This window comes from Schistocerca americana, chromosome 3 (genome assembly GCF_021461395.2).
Source record: "Schistocerca americana isolate TAMUIC-IGC-003095 chromosome 3, iqSchAmer2.1, whole genome shotgun sequence".
Classification (NCBI taxonomy): Eukaryota; Metazoa; Arthropoda; class Insecta; order Orthoptera; family Acrididae; genus Schistocerca; species Schistocerca americana.
The window spans coordinates 488811345-488828421 of NC_060121.1; the positions used below are offsets into that span (position 1 = coordinate 488811345).

At 42.8% G+C, this 17077-nt stretch overlaps 1 pseudogene; it reads left to right on the forward strand.

Moving 5' to 3' along the window:
• The first annotated feature begins 14211 nt into the window (after positions 1 to 14211).
• LOC124608403 lies at positions 14212 to 14374 on the forward strand (annotated as a pseudogene).
• The last annotated feature ends 2703 nt before the right edge of the window (positions 14375 to 17077 follow it).

Genomic DNA, 17077 nt, shown 5'->3' on the forward strand with positions numbered 1-17077 from the left:
GCCATCTGTGGGGAAACGAAGAATGCTTCACACAAAACGTATGTAGATTTTTCTGTAGATTAGTGATCTGCAATGAAATGGGGGTTCCCATTGAAGATTTCATAGTGCCTCCCCCCCTCCCCCTGCCCCGTTTCCCACGCCCGGAGTGGGATGATTGGGGTGGCGGGTCGAGTGTGTACCATCAGATGTCTCCCTCCGAAACAAAAGAATAGGAACTATAACTTTTTTGATCCGATGTGTGGTTTCTGAGATATTTCAGCGACTTCATTTAAGACTGGCACCCTGTACAGACTGTTACTCTGTTCTTCTCTGCTTTGCACGCAGAGTCGCATTATTTAAATAAAATATTATGTGGAGCGCATCCGAAATCTTAATTGTGCGGCCAGTTACGTGAAACGTTCCCTTTAAGCCCTCGTCCCACAATGACCAGACAGTCCGAATCACTGAATTTTGTAACGCACTTTTGGTGGGAGTCGAAGGTGCCCGAAGTGTTTCTTCTGAATATAATTATGCTACTATTAATGAAAACAGGTATAAAATTTGCGAGCTGAAGTAAGTGAGTTAATGCCTGCTATTAGGAGTACGTATATACAACATGAAAGACATTAAAATCAAAATTATATCTTATCGAATATTAATAAATGAATCGAACGAATTTCGTGCGCTGGTTCCTGCGTCGACGGCCAATGAGATTATCCTCCTGCTAAACTGGCGCAGTTTTTCACGGCTTTGGTACTCAGTGTACCATCTGCTGCCTCCGTCTCACCCGACTTCGTATGTCAAGCTTCATCTTCTGTTATCTCAGCCAAACTATGGAGTGAATCTCGCGAAGAAATTTTACGACTCAAAACACAGAATTACCATATACTCACTTCATAGTACCATATACTCACTTCATAGATATTCCTGCTCTATGGTAGTCTGCAAGTTTCTCTCTCCCCTACGTTCATTAAGAGAATTTGAATCTCAGATATCGAAAAAGGCATGATCATCTGTAATATATTGATTATTCCTTGCTACTGTAGTGTTATCTTGAAGCTGTGAGAAAGGAGGACAGGCATTCCAAGACGCGGAAGCAGAGACGATGCTGAGGGAAGACGAAACTAGGAGAGATATTGTCACATGAAGTAAACCGTAAGGGGAGCGCCTTGCGAAAATTCAGACGCCCCCAGAAGCGGTCACAGGGCGTTAGTTTCTCATCAAGGAATTAACATGTAACCTCATATGTCGTCTAGACGCTAAAGTAGGTTGCCACCGTAGAACTTTGTAACCAACAGGCACGTACTAGCGTGTAAAGCTAGCTTGATACCAGCCCTGAGAACAGCAACGTCAGCAGGCTCACAGGGCTTAGAAAGAGAGCGAAAACGCCAAAAACTGTTGACCTAGCAGTCCCTACTCCGGGGAGCCCGAGGGGCGGGGCTAAATGAAGTATAACAATAATGTTGCAAACCTTATTTGGTAGGGCAGCTAAGTTTAGCTTTCAGCTGAACAATGTTGACACCAAATACGAACTAGTTAGTGCAACTGCATTAACATCCCCGCGTTAGGAACAGTAGAGGGGACCTAACTAAACCGTGATAGGCAGGCACCTGCAAGAGACCTAAGGTATTGGCTTGGTGGCTTTAAGTTAGAAAAGCAGTGCCCCCACGCTGCTCTTTAAAACCCCTAGATTCCGCATTTTGGCAGATTTCTCAGTCAGACGATCTGGGCGCCAAATCCACGTCCATCGTCTCCAGCCTCAGTCCAGCTCCGCGTAAGTGTGCTCTCTCACTTTGACTGCCTCAGTGAACAGTGTCACATTCAGTACGTTCTGTTTTGCAACTAAGTTCTTGCCTTAAGATGCTGCTAGTGTTTGCTACTGTGGTCAGCATCCACTCCTGGGACTTCTGCACTGGCTTCTGTTGTAACAGTGTTATTCATGCTTTTTCTAACCCTAGAACTATCCTCCAGTGTATTAGTTAGTCCCGTCTGGAGTAAACAACTATTTCAAAACCCTGTTTGTCCAAGAGTCTCCACAACGAGTTCCCTACCGAGTCTCACCAACTACCTGCATTTCTAGTAAATGCCTGTACCAGTGTTGGCTCAGATAGGAGAAAACAATCAAATGCCTTCACTGTGAATTGTCCTTATGCTTCTGCTCTGTAGCGCTCGGGAGTGCAGACTGACCAGTAACCCCTTTTCTCCCTCTCCCACCTATGTCAGGACACGACACATCATGGTCTCTGACGAGCGCCCCATGAATATTTCGGATAACAACGTACGGTATATTGTGTGGTGCTGCTTGTACAGGTACATATAAATTTGTCTCACAAAATAGCTTCCGTGTGGCTGCGGTTCGTTAAACGTAAACTTCAGCGATATAACAAAGCGCATTGCTTCAGACGCAGCGCTTGACCTCAAAGCAACACAATTTACACAATGGGTACGAGGTGCTTTCGCAGTTAATGTTGTTATGTTAAGCGAGGTGCCCCTAATTTTGGAGCAACGAGGAGCAGTCAGATGGAAGGAGCACGCTTCGTTGCCGAAATAATGGATACACAAACGCGGTGATGCCGCGCAGTCGAGATTTTAGGGGCAGAGAATATTACCAGCAACTGTAGCCTGTGATTTTCTCCGAATCTACGTAGCAGTTTGTAATCTTCTGGCTTCTCTGCTATTATGACGAGGTTATGCTAAGAAAACTGCTTTCAAAAGGTCAGTTTTAATTGTAGAATAAAACTTTCTTTTATGACTCGGAGTTGATTGTGATATTTTAGAAAATGTTTGTAAAGTTATCATCCTGTTTGCTGCCGTCAACCATCTCCTCCTTTATTGCTGCAGCAATCGTTTTGAAGACTAATTTGATGCAGTTTTCCATGACTGTTTATATTTGTACAATATAGCGAAGTAACTGCATAACTGCGAAATGCCAATAGAGCTGACCCTTTTTTTTGAAACGGTGCGGACCTACATCAGGTGTCACCAAACTACGCCTCGCAGGCCGGATCCGGCCCTTGGTGTCAATTCATCCCGTCAGCCGATGGTATTCGAATTTGCTTGATAAAACGTAGGGAACACGAGACGGTGCGATACAATTTAAATTTAAGTATTATGTTTAGAACACTGGGACATCCTCACACGCGCGGAGACCTCCTGGCTGCTATGTGCATTAAATTTACTGTGTTCAATGATCAGGACTCATTTGGAAGATCTGCAAATTCCGGGTAATCTGAACACACACTGTATCATATATCACCAAACACTCTGTGGGAAAAACGGCGTAGATATCTTTTGTGTACTGAAACCATTCTTCATCTGCTCTGAGCTTCGCTTGGGGAGATGCTCTCAATCACCGTCAGATCCGCGCTTTGCTAGAAGAAACTAAAAATGGTTCAAATGGCTCTGAGCATTATGGGACTTAACGTCTGAGATCATCAGTGCCCTAGAACTTAGAACTACTTAAACCTAACCAACCTAAGGACATCACACACATCCATGCCCGGGGCAGGATTCGAACCTGCGACCGTAGCGGTCGCGCGGTTCCAGACTGTAGCGCCTAGAACCGCTCGGTCACTATGGCCGGTGAAGAAACTAATTCTGGATTCTGTGACTTGCCTTGTCACACAGCATTGCAGTAAACTCCTGAGCCGTTTTTACGAGCTCCGAAAAGACGAAATTGATGAAAAAGGTAGATCTGATCAGTAGCTGTCAGATACTATCTAGTTGTCAAAGTTTTCTTTTAAATCGACATCACAAACCACTTTAGTCGACATCACAACCCACATGAATGAGCTGAACGTGAAACTTCAGGGTAAGAATACCCTCGTCTGTGGTCTCTGCAGAATCAACGGATTTCGGAGAAAGCCGTCATTGTTTGTATCACAATTGTAAGGAGAAAACTTTTCTCATTTTCACAGCTTCAACGAGTTTGCGCTTTTCTCACCGAAGATGTAAACGTTTATTTACCGGTGCCGAAAATAATTAGTCACGACCTCACGAAACATTTTTTGGAGAGGTTTCAGAACGTGACAGGAATGAGAGTGACATTCTTCTGTTCCAGAATGTTGACGACGTGCCAGTTGAACAACAGTAGCAGCTAATTGATCTGCAAGCAAATGACTTGTTAAAGAATAGCACAGAGAAGGAAAAGTTGTTGTTTACTGCCGATGCTGGTATGGCATCAATGTTTATAACAACTAGTGCCTGTGAGCAAACATTTTCACGAGTGTGCTGCGTTACCTCAGGACATCGAACGAGGCTGGCGGATGAACATTTGAAAGCAGTTCTCTTGACTGGATGCAGCAAATACACAAAAAAACATTGATTATCTCTTGAAATCCAAACGTCAGTATCACAAATTTCGGATATGTGCGCACTATGAATGTCAGGTGTAACTTTTTTTTTCCAAAGTCGCCTGCTTGATAATTTTTTTATTAAGTAAATATATCGGTCGGCCTTGTCTATTGTGCACTGAATCCCGCTCAACTATGAGTAACAAGAAATGCTGAACTTTGTTTTTCATTGACCATTGCTGTTTATCATCTCTTTCCCCAGAACTTTCGTTCTGAGTAACAAGTGTACAGAATGATGACGGGGCTGTCGTTCGTCATTTTCTCAATTATCCGGCACACTGTGAAAATAGTTTGGCGACCTCTGATCTACACTCCTGGAAATTGAAATAAGAACACCGTGAATTCATTGTCCCAGGAAGGGAAAACTTTATTGACACATACATCACATGATCACACTGACAGAACCACAGGCACATAGACACAGGCAACAGAGCATGCACAATGTCGGCACTAGTACAGTGTATATCCACCTTTCGCAGCAATTCAGGCTGTTATTCTCCCATGGAGACGATCGTAGAGATGCTGGAGAACGGCTTGCCATGCCATTTCCACCTGGCGCCTCAGTTGGACCAGCGTTCGTGCTGGACGTGCAGACCGCGTGAGACGACGCTTCATCCAGTCCCAAACATGCTCAATGGGGGACAGATCCGGAGATCTTGCTGGCCAGGGTAGTTGACTTACACCTTCTAGAGCACGTTGGGTGGCACGGGATACATGCGGACGTGCATTGTCCTGTTGGAACAGCAAGTTCCCTTGCCGGTCTAGGAATGGTAGAACGATGGGTTCGATGACGGTTTGGATGTACCGTGCACTATTCAGTGTCCCCTCGACGATCACCAGTGGTGTACGGCCAGTGTAGGAGATCGCTCCCCACACCATGATGCCGGGTGTTGGCCCTGTGTGCCTCGGTCGTATGCAGTCCTGATTGTGGCGCTCACCTGCACGGCGCCGCGCGGGATTAGCCGAGCGGTCTAGGCGCTGCAGTCATGGACTGTGCGGCTGGTCCCGGAGGAGGTTCGAGTCCTCCCTCGGGCATGGGTGTGTGTGTTTGTCCTTAGCATAATTTAGGATAAATAGTGTGTAAGCTTAGGGACTCATGACCTTAGCAGTTAAGTCCCATAAAATTTCACACACATTTGAACATTTGAACCTGCACGGCGCCAAACACGCATACGACCATCATTGGCACCAAGGCAGAAGCGACTCTCATCGCTGAAGACGACACGTCTCCATTCGTCCCTCCATTCACGCCTGTCGCGACACCACTGGAGGCGGGCTGCACGATGTTGGGGGGTGAGCGGAAGACGGCCTAACGGTGTGCGGGACCGTAGCCCAGCTTCATGGAGACGGTTGCGAGTGGTCCTCGCCGATACCCCAGGAGCAACAGTGTCCCTAATTTGCTGGGAAGTGGCGGTGCGGTCCCCTACGGCAGTGCTTAGGATCCTACGGTCTTGGCGTGCATCCGTGCGTCGCTGCGGTCCGGTCCCAGGTCGACGGGCACGTGCACCTTCCGCCGACCACTGGCGACAACATCGATGTACTGTGGAGACCTCACGCCCCACGTGTTGAGCAATTCGGCGGTACGTCCACCCGGCCTCCCGCATGCCCACTATATGCCCTCGCTCAAAGTCCGTCAACTGCACATATGGTTCACGTCCACGCTGTCGCGGCATGCTACCAGTGTTAAAGACTGCGATAGAGCTCCGTATGCCCCGGCAAACTGGCTGACACTGACGGCGGCGGTGCACAAATGCCGCGCAGCTAGCACCATTCGACGGCCAACACCGCGGTTCCTGGTGTGTCCGCTGTGCCGTGCGTGTGATCATTGCTTGTACAGCCCTCTCGCAGTGCCCGGAGCAAGTATGGTGGGTCTGACACACCGGTGTCAATGTGTTCTCTTTTCCACTTCCAGGAGTGTATATCAGTTGGGCTGCTGAGAAGCAGATCGGTCCCAGAAGAGGTCAGATACTCGATTCTTTCTTTGCTTAGGATTGGTTTTCCATTTGATCTCTCAATTTTCCCACAGCTGCTTCTCTTCTCTCCTAAGGCGTCTTTAATTTTCCTGCAGGAGGTAGCTGTCTTTCCTCTTGTCAAATATGCATTTAAATCCTTACATTTCTACTCAGGCTATTCTTGCTTAGCTATTTTGCACTTCCTCTCAATGTCATTTTTTAGACATTCCTATTTCCTTTCGTCTACTTCATTTGCTACATTTCTATATTTTCTCTTTTCATCAGTTAAATTCAATATCTTCTGTGTTATCCAAGGATTTCTACTAGGCCTTGTCTTTTTACATATTTGATCCTCTGACCCTTCACTATTTCATTTCTCAAAGCAACACATTCGTCTTCCACTGTATTCCTTTTTCCTGTTCTACTCAGTTGTTGACTAATGCTGCCCCTGAAACTCTCAAACCTTCTGGTTCTTTGAACTTATTCAGGCCCCATCTCTTAATATCCTCCCTTTTTGCAATTTCGTTAGTTTTAATCAACAGTTTGTAACAAATAATGTGTGGTCAGAATCCACATCCACCCCTGTAAATGTCTTAAAATTTAATATGTCTTAGCATTGAATAATCAGTTTGAAGCTTTCATATGTGTCAATGTCTCTTCCACAAACACAATCTTTCTTCATGATTCTTAAAGCAAGATAATTGCATTATGTACCGTGCAAAATTCATGAAGTGACTTCCTCCTTCATTGCTTTCCCCCAGTCCATATTCACCTACAATTTTTCTTTCTCTTCATTTTCCTATTACTGAATTCCAGAATACCGTCACAATTAAATTTTTGTCTCCCTTAAATATTTGAATAATTTATTTTATCTCATCAGAGATTTCTGCAACATCTTCCGTATCTGCAAAACTAGATGGCATATAAACTTGTACTACTCTGATGGATGTTGGCTTTGTATCTATCTTGGCTACGATAATGTGTTCCTGCATTACCTCTATTTGATTTCTTATTAATAATCCTGCGTTCATCTGACCAGGAGTCTAGATATTTCTACCACCGAACTTCACTCATTCCCACTGTATCTAACTTCAACCTTTTTAAAGTTTCTAACCTACCCGCGTGATTAAGGGACGGAACATTCCACTCTCCGATCAGCCGAATGCTAGTTTTGTTTCCTCTGATGACGACATCCTCCTGAGAAGTCCCCTCGCTCGGAGAACCGAATAGGGGACTATTTTACCACCGGAATGTTTTACCTAAGAGGATGATTTAACCATAAAGTAGAACTGCATGTCCTCGGGAAAAATGTTAAGCAACAGATTTTAGTTAACACTTGTAGTGAGTCTTGGGTACTGACATTTCCATAATTCAGTATTAACAAATTATATGAATTGAATGCACTGACTGTACAAACGAAGACTTGGCCCCTGTAAACCAAATTTTCTTATAAATAAAATATTCGTGTGCACGTATTAATAAAGGACATTGCACAGAATTTGGTAAATACACGTCAAAGAATACCCAAGTGAAACATGAAAAAAAGTTATTCTAAACTCCGATATCTTTAGCAAAGTTCCTGACAAAGAATGAGATCGATAGTAATCAGTTTCCTATCATATCAATTTGGCACTCATAGCCGCTAGTCGACAGCAGTGACTGTGCGATCGTACCGGAAACAGAAATGAAATTAAACATGCAACTATGCCTGTCCCGCCTGGTCATGGCTGCGCCAGCGAGAATTTAGTGAAGTACTGGAAAATCGCTCATTCCTCCGTCCCATACCAACCAGCCGATACTACAAGATATTCACACCATAGTTGATATGTGTTGACAAACAGACTGTGGATGGTGTAAGTGGATGCCATTGGATCTCGTTTGCCAATTAAGGCTCCCTCACAAGCAGCGAGAATTCTAAGTGCAATTATCATCTGCCGCCAAGTCAAGGGTGTCTGCGCTCGCACCTCACATCCGACATGTGTCTCCAGGAAAAGTGAAAAGTGTTCAAATCACAAAATTTGCATGTTCGAGTATGTTAACCACTCTGTGTCGGCTCTCAATTGAGTTCACCTCTAAAAAATTTGCCATCAGTTATGAAAAAGCTCGTCCTGCTCAAGCCAATGGCATGAGTGTTGTGTTACTAATTTTCTCACACAAAAATTGTGTAAAAGACGCCCTGTAATTGTCCGTTAAGATGTTCCGTGTATTCTGGAATTGTGAGGCTGCATCATCAGCTTGCTCCTTTATCCAACCAATCCACAGTCCGTTCGCGTACGAAGTTTTACAGAAGGTTCCTGGTATCCCATTCCCTGTTTTTAAGAACCCACAACGCATTTCTTTCTTGTCCTTGGGTGGCGAAAAAAGGCTCCCAACCCACCGAGTATTGGCGTCTGTAGCGACACTTCCACCGAGCGGCGAAAAAGCACAGAGACTACTTTGTTAAGAAGCTTGTGGGAATGGCAGACAGACAGCGATCTGTTCTAATGGGTCCTTCTTTCACCTGACTTCCGAGAATTCACTGGGGGAGGTACAATGACCTCTCCAGAAAATGTTTTGACGAAGGGCTATAATGTTTTGACAAAGTGGGCTAGTTTTAAAAACACCTTTTCTGCGAGTATTTACTGGGATTAGTCTCCACAGGTCACCATTTTTAGCGTACTGCTGGACACTCGTACTGTGTCCTCTTTCCTAGGGCATTCGAAAAGAGTTAGTTGCAGTTGGGAGACAACTCCTGAGCTGAACCAATACTAGCCAACTGCCTAGCTTACGTGTCCGACTTGTTCATTGCCACATACCGACAGGTGGTGAAGTCTTCTCGAATTACTGTGGCTCCATAGAGACTGACACAGCGGGACCTCTCAGCCCGAGGCCCCTGCTCTAGCTACTGGCTTCCCAATACCTCTAGTGACACAGGCGAACAATCTGCTACTATATTCACAGGAACCCAGGTAGAACATACAGAAGAAGCTTACATTACTGCTTGGTTATTACAATCAATGGTAACTCGAATTAAAAGTGACTATTAGTTTAAACATGACTTTGTTCAACGATTAATCTGCTTATTAAAAGAAAGAGAAGTTCAGGCCGGAAATGGCTTGACGCTTTTCGAAATTACTTTATAAATTCCTATCAATCATACCCTCCGTTACCAAACTGACTGTTCTTTGAGATCTGAGAATGTATCCTATTAACAAATCATTTCTGTTTGGTTCGGTAGCGCCGTAGATTTATTTTTTGTCAGGTTGGATTTACCATTTCTTCATCAGTTATCTGATCTAAAAATAAAATTGTTAGCATTCTTCCGTAGCGCCATATTCAATGGCGCCCATGACGTAGCAGCCACCACTCGACACTTCGCTGTGCTGGCAATACTGCAAGATGAGCGTAAGCCAGGCTTCCGCCATTAACAAGCCGCTACTCCCCTGGCCTGGTTGTGGCGCAGTTCTTTGGAAGAAAATTCTGTATTATTGCCTTATAAATGCGTTACTGTGAATCATGGTTTCTTTGTGCTCACCATCGCACTCCACCAGGCTCTTTCCTGACAACTGTATGAGATGGGGACCGGATCCCCGTAGCAGCAACGTTCGCTGAACAACCGTTGAGAAGACGCTGGGCAGTTACTTGCTCACCCATTTGACGTCTATTTGCTCGTATATATGCCCACAGCCATCTTAAAACCTTGTCAGTGCCTTGTAACTGCTTTTGGATAGCTCTATGTTGCCGTGGATGATATATGTAACCATGTTGGTATGCGAACAGTTTACAAACGTAGTCATTTCGGAAATGCTTCTATCCTCGACCCAAAAGCCACTGGTCATGCCTCTTTGGATGTCAGGTTAATCATTCTGGTTTCGCATTACTACAGTGACCCCATTGTTGTACACATTCCCCAACATGCTTTACATACTTTCCCTCCACTGCTATAGTTGCCAGCTGCCGTCTGCGAGTGGTTATTGCACGTAGACATCCAACATAGGCGGTAGTTACGTTAATGTGACCGGACCGTGTACTTTCCAGTAAGACTTTATAACAAACAAATTTATTTTTATTCGATGTCAACATGTTTCTATCTTTGAGGAATGCTTTTTGGTTATTGCCAGCCTACTTTTTATAATGTCTTTTCTTCTGCCATTGTTAGTTACTTTGCATCTAGCTCCTTACCTAATTCTGTCAGCATCAAATGAGTTAATTCGACAATATTCCATTAAAAAAATTCTAAAGAACATTTTTAACAAAAATAATATTTTTAATTGTATGGACAGCAAGCAATATATGAGATAAAATTTGATAACTAGTTGCGTTGTTTGAGAACCAACGTAATCTCGGAATAGACAATGTTAACGTATACCATAAAGCTAGACCCCATCGTCTGCATATCTTGTTGCATTTTCATATAAGAGACAGCTTCAATAAAGTGCTGACTATGCCAACGAAATAAAAATAAGTGATTTAGTAAGAACCTTGGAGGAAATGGAAATATTCGTCCATGGCCAAAATTGGAAACACTAGGCCCTACAAGAGATTACAAAGCTCAAGTACTCACATTTCTTTACCAAAAATATTTTTAAAACAGACAATACATAAAATTTAGTATATTTATGAATCTGTGTCGCAGCCATGTCTTTGATGTTAAAAATAATTTTTGACCCTATTATTTCAACATGAAAATGTTACAGTCCGTCTTACTGTAATCCACTTCATCGGCCAACAAGAAAGATTCAACAGCAAGATGGACAGAAGACACTTCAAGTAATTCTCAACACCAGCATCGACACATCGATAGTTATATCGAAACAAGCTTTCTTTTGATTGCCATCTTGTCTTTGCTCCGCAGTAAACTTGATTGTGATGTCGCGCCTTAAACATCCATTTTAAGTTTATAAAAGTTGTCTACAATATTGAAAGACCCACAGCAATGGAGGAACCTGAACACACTACAAGAAGACAGCCATTTTTATGAACAAAGCGATGGATCATTTAAAATGAGTTTTTTACGAACAGCAGACCAACATAAAAATGAACAGTAGCTCATATTAGGTTATCCTCCTCTTCCTCCATTAGATGACCACAACACACGCCAAGACTGTACAGAACAATTTCAGCTTCGATGTGTACTTTCGTTAAATGTTTTCTTTATTACCATTTTAGCTTGACGATGAGGAAATACCTTGAATTATGTTGCTTCATTAAATAATTTAAGTATCAACAAATTTTTTGGCTGACAGAGGTCTCTCAAAACATTGCCATGTTGTTTGAAACAATTGCGGCTGCTTGTCACTTTTCTTTATATTGCGGTTCTATATATTCCTCTCGGTCTTCTGCTATTTACTATTTACTTGCCAAATAATTCTTCTTGTTTATACAGGTGGTTGTCTTTCCCACCAGTGGTTTCTTTAATTTTCCTAAAGGCTAAATCTGCCTTTCGTACACTCAAGTATGCTTCAGCGTTGCATTTCTCCTCTACCTGTTTTTATTTAGCCATTTTCTGTTTACTGTCTTTCACATTTTTTTGAAATTTCTTTAATCCATTTTTCTTCTTTCAATTTGCTGCATTCCTTAGTTTTCTCGCTTCATCAACTAAATTAAATATATTATGCTGTTATGCTATTTTTTCTGCTGGGCGTTGCTTTTACCTGGGTTTTCCTCTGCTGTCTTAACTATTTCATCTCCAAAAGCCAATCTTCTTTTCTTTTGTGGTCCCTTTCCATATTACAGTTACTCGTTATCTGATAATAGCATTGAAATCCTCGACAATCCCTAGTTATTTCAAGTTTTCTTCCACTTCTTTTTCGCTCTCTGATTTCCAGTCCTCCATCACGATTATACTTTCATCTCTCTTATCGTCCTGAGTAATTTTTTTTAACTCCTCTACAGATTTTTAACCACTATAGTGATGGATCTCGGTTATGTGCCTCATTCGACAATGATAATATGTTTGCTATGTTGTTCGTAGTATTTCACCTGGTTTCGTAACTTTTTATTCAGTGTTACCTCTATTTTATTTGGTAATGATAATCCTGTACTCACCTAATCAGAAATTCCACCCTTCTCTTATTACAGATTTAACATCAGTCCCTCCTCCCACATCTGCTCTTTTCAAGTTCTCCAACCCACCAACCGTATTAATGGACCTAACCCGTTGAACGCCAATGTGTTTCTGACTAAAACATCATCTGGGCATCTGAATCTATTTTACCTCCACAAAAAATTACCAGTATGATACCATGGTCATTAAACGTCACAATAAAGCTGCATATCCAGAGGAAATTTAGTACCTGTACATTCACCATCCTCTCAGCCGTACTGTATTACCAATAGCGAAAAGGCCATGTTAGTTAATGTTACAATGCAATATATCTCATCCCAACTCTTCATCTCTTCTGAAGCTATATATTAGACTGGCCCCTACGCTGATATCTATCGTATGTGGTTGCGCAACCAGTACAGGTCAAGTCTGCGGTCCGTACAATGGTTAATATATGTTTCTCCTCCACTCCGATGCAAAGACACTTTTGATATCAAAGTAAATGACTAATTAATTCAATTGATCGATTATTTACCTCTCTTCCTCTGGGAAATCCCTCCAGCTTCCCCTCCTCTTCTCCACTCCCCATCCGGAAATTGGTGGGGAAAATTCTCAGTCTGTGCCGGAGAGGAAGGATCTAACGACACAGAATTCAAATAACTCTCAATAATAATAGTGTATTGGTGCACATTTTTATTTAATTAGTTTGCAGGAGACAGGACTCCTCCTCTCCCCTCCACCTCTTTCTATGGTGTGACAACTACTAAATACGAACGACCGCGGAATGGGAAGTTAGCATCTTCTGATATTCGATAACCAGGAAACCACCTCCCCACTCTCTCAAGTGACTGTTTCCTGTTTGTTGTGAACCAAAGTGCCAAATATGCAGATGGAGGTTTTCCTTACCATCCAGAATATTCGATTCCTGGTGACAAAAGGGAGAGGTAATGCAATTGTGATATCAAAAATGATAGGAAATAGTCCATTTGCACTAATCTAGCACATCAGTTGATTAACAATTTGCAAGAGTCAAATTGACCATTTAAAACATTCTCCACCACTGCACGATGATGCATATTCGTAATAAAACATATTATCAACGTTTACGTATCACATGCAAACATTTTGCAAATCAAGTAATTAAATTTCCACCACATATAGATCATAGTTCTAAACACATCAGAGGTTTTGTGTGCGCCGACGTATGACAACATAAGCAACCTCCTCCACCACAACGTTTCCACTGAACATATCTGACGAAAACAACATTCTGATCACACCCATTCGTGAGCGTGAAGCGAGCGCTGTTCGCCGACTGACGGGTAGTCGCGCCGGTGGCCGCCACGGAGACCCGCACATCTCCACCGTTACCAGACGTTCAGAGGCCGGTAAGACTGCCACCTTGACTGCCAAGCCGTCAGTTGGTCAATTTAATAACAATAATCTTCCAGCACAGATACTTGCCATATTGAATCTTCTCACGCAATGTCGGCTTCTGTCGCCGCTCACCCAGCGTACTAGCTCCCTTGCTATTCAGTCACTGAAACGGCACCACTACAGAGACTTGTCCCCGTGGCTGCGTGCAAGAACTTGTAATTAACTGGCCATCGCAGGCTGCAGATCGACCGAAGTCTCTAGCCCATTTGTGCCGCTGGCCGCGGAACATTGTGAGACAAGCAGGTGCGACTGGGACAAATAGTTCTAAATGCAATTCCAAACATTATCCAATCCGAGACGGGGATATTGTTGTTCATACACCTCGACTTTCTCACGCTGAATGTCGATTCCTCACTTTTATACGAGCTATTTTCGAAGGCTAGTAATAGGAGCATACATATAGTTTCACATCGATGGGATATCGTCACTTGTTGTGAAAATTCTGTGCAACGGTACTGCAAAGGGTATATTTTCTCTAAGTATTCTCTCATCAGGTAACATATATCTTTTCTTATCATTTTAATATCTGCTACATCCTGCATCACAGGACTGGAACATTAAACTCGTTTTTGCCTTATGACAGAATGCTAAGAGCATGCTCTACCTCTGTCACAGGTTGCCTCCTCACTTTCGAGCTCTTTTAAAGTCACCAAATCCTTTGTTACTTACAAAGTCTCTTACGGTAGCAGTGCACACGAGTTGTAAATATCAAGTTCTGCTATGTATCACTTTGTGAATTCAGTAATATACCGACATACTGATTTTATTACGGTGGTCGTATCTCCCTGCATAGGTGGGTGATCGAAATTTTGTTAAAAGATCATACTGTAACAAAAAAACCTGGTTACTGCTCCAACTCGCGAATCATATCTGTGGTTCTCTATCCCTCGCTTCTACCCATTCAGTAGCACTTCATTGATATGAGACTGATTGACTAGTTAATTAAACTGATCATGAGAATCACTTTGTACGGGAGTAATTTCTTTCTTGCAGTCGGATTAAATTTGCCAGGTAGCTCAAACGGGAATCCTTGAAGGTAAGACTGTGTTCTTTTAGAGGAACACTACTGATAAAATTCAGAGAACAGACATCTGAAGCTGTCTGCAGAAGGTTTATACTGCCACCAGCATACATTTTGCTTCAGGACCATCTTCATGGTACAAGAAATTAGCGCTCACAAGGAGGCATATACATAGTCCTTTCCCCTCGCTCTATTTGCGAATGAAATAGGAAAGGAAATGATTAAGTGGTACACGCCGTACGATGGCTTGAGAAGTAATCATATAGACATAAATGTAAATGTAATGTATCTATTAAGATGTCACTCCATCCACTTATAGGCATACAAGAGTCATGGAAGTGAGCTGCCTCTATCGAGAACATGCTGCTGATTGTCCCTTGGTAAAAATCTTCGTAGTACCCTGTAATATGAAGAGGCGTTATGTGAGAGGTTGTAATAGGTTTGCGGTATAGAGTTCACCTCTCCGCTCCCCCCTCGTCTGAGTTTCGCTTAACTACCGTATTCTCACGAATCTTCCAGTCGTCAACATATAGCATTTCAGCTCACTTCATTTCGACGAGTAAGAGATGTCTCCAGCCAAGTCACAGACCTCCGCTAATTCGCGTGAAATTCCATCACGTTCAGACAGCATTGTTCCATTAGTCACGAGGCTGTCTAGTCCTCCACCCTGCACTGAATAGGTAGAAAGTTATAACAACGGGAAATACAGCACTCTAATGTGTAGGAGGAAATTCACAACCATGCTGAGCACAGGCGGACTACAAGAGGAAATTTAGTAGCATAACACCTACAATTCAACGATATCAAATGACTGACAATAAACATCCCCCTGTACATTTTCGAATCTCCTTTATCGTAAGAATCAAGAGGAGAACTGATCGGTCGTGTTCAGTTAAAAATAACACTTTGTTAGCTATGTATCCTACAAAATGTGCAGAAACCTATTCAACAACAGGATTACTAGAAAGTCCACGACGTATTCCATCCAGAGTAGCAAGGCTAGGCATTAGTTATTCCAATGCTTCTTAAAAACTTATGACAGTGAGGTGCAATGGAATGAAATAATGCCAATAACACTAAAATATCCCGTTCATATCTCGCCCTATTATTTTTACAATTTAGCAGTGAAACCTGTTCTTTCACAAATATAATGGTTTCTTATTTATCTGGGAACTATTCAGATTAAGTATTCAGTACAGTAAATATAAAATCAATACTCTCAGTAGTATTCTGGTCTCCTCTATTGCTAAATTTTAACTTCAAAATATTAAACTTATGAGGTAACTCTGTTGCATTACTTATAGCTACTGGAAACGTGTAGTTCGCTATTTGACCAATCTGCAGATCGTTTATATGAACAGTGATGCTTAAGTTTGCACTAATTGTGACGTGATGCTGAACTTTCAGAAATGGCACTTCACTAATTAAAAGGCATACACTAGAATTCCTTTTAACGCAGATCTACTCACTCAAAAACACTAGTATTAATTTTATCATATAAGTCGTCCACGGAAGAGAACGATATTCACTTTATACACTAGGTGATCAAAAGTATCCGGACACCCCCGTTTTTCATATTAGGTGCATTTTGCTGCCACCTAATGCCACGTACTCCATATCGGCGACATTAGAACTCATTAGACATCACGAGGGAGCAGATTGGGGCGCTTCGCGGAACTCACGGACTCCGAACGTGATCATGTCATTGGGTGTCACTTGTGTCATACGTCTATACGCGAGATTTCCATACTCCTAAACATCCCTAGGTCCACTGTTTGCAATGTGATAGCAAAGTGGAAACGTGAAGGGACATGTACAGTGTGGTGTCACCGCCAGACACCACACTTGCTAGGTGGTAGCCTCTAAATCGGCCGCGGTCCGTTAGTATACGTCGGACCCGCGTGTCGCCACTGTCAGTGATTGCAGACCGAGCGCCGCCACATAGCAGGTCTAGAGAGACGTCCCAGCACTCGCTCCAGTTGTACAGCAGACTTTGCCAGAGATGGATCACTGACAAATACGCTCTCATTTGCCGATACGATAGTTAGCATAGCCTTCAGCTACGTCATTTGCTACGAACTAGCAAGGCGCCATTACCAGTTTATATTGAGATTGTAATTATGTATCATCAAGAGCGATGTTATCCAATTATGGATTAAAGTTAAGTATTCCAGAAGATATGTACTATTTTTGACTACTATAATTCCTTGTCATTTTCCAGACCTCACGCCAGCCTGCGTGAGCTTAAACGCGTGCCTTTCTGCTTCCTCCAAACTCCGTGAATTTGCTCCTGCCAATTCACATCATACAG